Source organism: Triticum aestivum, chromosome 3B, assembly GCF_018294505.1.
Source record: "Triticum aestivum cultivar Chinese Spring chromosome 3B, IWGSC CS RefSeq v2.1, whole genome shotgun sequence".
NCBI classification, from domain to species: domain Eukaryota; kingdom Viridiplantae; phylum Streptophyta; class Magnoliopsida; order Poales; family Poaceae; genus Triticum; species Triticum aestivum.
In genome coordinates, this window is record NC_057801.1 from 376,808,064 (window position 1) to 376,810,825 (window position 2,762).

Here is a 2,762-nt window from a genome sequence, read left to right on the forward strand (position 1 = left end):
GAACGTGGGAGCGAGTGGGGGGGGGGGAATGGTGCGTTGGGGGTTAGGGTTTGGTCGCCCAGGGGTTATGGGGGAGTGGGGGGCGGCCTGGGCCTGTGGCCGAATGGGCCGGCCTGCTGGGCCGAAACCCAGTGGGGGCCTTTCTCTCTTTCCCTTTTTTTGTTTGTTTCTGTTTTTTTTGTAGTTTCTTTTGTTTTATTTACTTTTAGTTTTATAAAATATACCATTAGCCCCTAAATTAGTATTTATAAACACTCTATTGCCACATTAATTTCTCATACCTAATAAAATAGTTTAATGTTTTAATATTTATAAAATGCATCTAATTATTTGTATAAGCCACTGTTTTATTTAGTTTAGTGCTTTTAATTATTTTATAAAAATGTGATCCTCCACCATAATTACCTAAGCATTATTTGCCACCTCTAGAACATTTTAATTTTAATGTTTGAAAACTTTACCGTTTGACTTGATTTTGAATTTTTGAATTCGAACGGGATTGAACCATCGTGAGATTTACAACAGTAAGAGTGGTGACGTGACATCATTAGCAGAGGTTACTGTAGCTTGATTATCCGGGCGTCACACCTGGGCACCGAGTTGGATTTCCGCATTACAATGACCTTTTAAGTGGTCCCAAGATTACCAGCCATGTCTTAATTTATTCAGGCGAAGGAGAAACACTGCTTCTAAATAATTCAAAGCTTCCCTTTTTACTTGTATTCTCAATTTTTTATGAGCTATTTGCAGTTCCATCTGCTTCTCTTAGTTTCTGCAATTCTCAAATTCAACTTGTGTTAGAGGCTTTAGTTCTTATAACATATGGTACTCGATTGATCATCTTGTATATTTTATAAACATAAAATGATGCACTAAATGCTATTGTGTAGACCATTTATGTATTACGTCTTAAATAAGAATTTTAGAAAAAAATGTTATGCTCACAACAATCCAGAATTCTAGGTTTGGAATTATCTTAGGTTGCCAATGACTATACTGTGTTTAATGTGCAGTTAGAGATGGTATAAGAACTGTGTCAGCACTTCTGTTTTACAAATTAGGATAATAAGATTGACACTGAAGAAGTGAAGATGCAAGTCTCTATTTCCATGAAGTCACTCTTTTGTGTACTTGTATTGTTTCCTTTTACTCAATTGCCTTGATACAAGATACTAAGTATTTCTCAGTTTTACCTCATTCCATATTACTAAACGACAAGAGTACTTCCGATTAATGTGGTCTAGATTATCGTTCAGGTGCTTGTTGGAGCTTCTCAGCTACAGGTGCCATGAAAGGGATAAGCAATATCACGTCGGGCTCTCGGCCTTCCTGAACATGAACTAATCAATTGTGACAGATCCTACAATGCTGGTTGTGGCTGGTAGGCTCATGATATAAATTTGTGATTAAAAAGGGTGGGATTGACACAAAGGATGATTACCCGTTTCGTGAATCAGATGGAACATGCAACAAAAATAAACTAAGATGGAGGTGTAGTCGTGTAGAACAAAAATATAAACTACCTTGAACATGTTTAGGCACATGATCTGTCACATTCATGCAATTTGTCTGCTTGTTTTGCAGCTGAAAAAACATCTGGTAACAATCTGAAGCGACGTCCTGCAGGTGTACATGGGGACATCTGCACCTATGAGGACGCCTTCAAGGTGCTGCAGAAGCAAGGCCAGGGCGTGGGGATCCTGGTGACGAAGTGCGCCAAGGAGACCAGCGCGTCTTACTCGCTCGAGGAAACAAGCAGTTGTTTTCCATTGCCTCTAGATGTATCGTCGAAACCTTGCTATCTGTTGTTTTTGAACCACTATCATCTGTATCATCACTAATCTAACCTCTAAGAATCTGTACTCCGACTGTGTTGCTTTTGCACTTATTGTTCTAGTTATGAACTTGTACGTACCAGTTTGAAGAAATAACATCACGTCGTACAGATACGAAAGTGGAACGTGCGCTTACCTACCTGGCCCAGATGCCCCTCAGGCGGCGCACCCGGGGTGCGCCCCAACCACTAGTGTCTTTATTAAAGTACATGCTTTTCCGAGCAAACATCATAGGGTTGCAGTCAAGTCAAACACATATTTATCCTTTCTGAACCAGCAAAAAAACTAAATTAGGAAGAGTGCTGATAGTATGTTAAATATGATATATATGCATCTCTTGTGAGCCTTAACATCACAAATTGAAATGTTTGGCATTATGTTTGCTCAGTAGAAAAACATCTCATAATTTAGGAAGGGTTTGTTTATTAAAACCTACTTGGTAGAACCAAAGTCACATCCTGGTGCTTGTTGAGAATGGGGAGGTGCGTGGAGGTCGGTCACACATATGACTAATTGAAGAAAGCACATAAAGGCATATTTGATACTACCTCAACAAAAAATGTCTTATATTATGAGACAGATGGAGTACTATATATGAAGCAATTCTAATCTCTAGCACTGATTTTCTGTACAAAAAATTTACTCATTAACACAAAATGTAGCAAAAGATCAGTGTTAGCTTTTTCAAGCAGAACAAATAAGAAAATTGCAGAAAAAGGTTCAGTACAGGAGACCATATAATTAACATGCAATGAAACTTGCTTGGCTATTTCAATTCGTTTTTATCTAGTTTATTTATCTTCAAAAGAGCCTCTATTCCTCCTGTACCATACTTGAGATAGCATATTGCCATACATCAAAAAGAGTATCTCAAATATTTTCAATCAGTTAAACCAGTCTACCCAAATATGAATCTTTCAGACTTGA

At 38.1% G+C, this 2,762-nt stretch overlaps 1 pseudogene; it reads left to right on the forward strand.

Annotated features, from left to right (window-relative positions):
• Positions 1–1,903, forward strand: part of LOC123067506 (bZIP transcription factor 29-like) — a 102,404-nt pseudogene extending 100,501 nt beyond the window's left edge.
• The last annotated feature ends 859 nt before the right edge of the window (positions 1,904–2,762 follow it).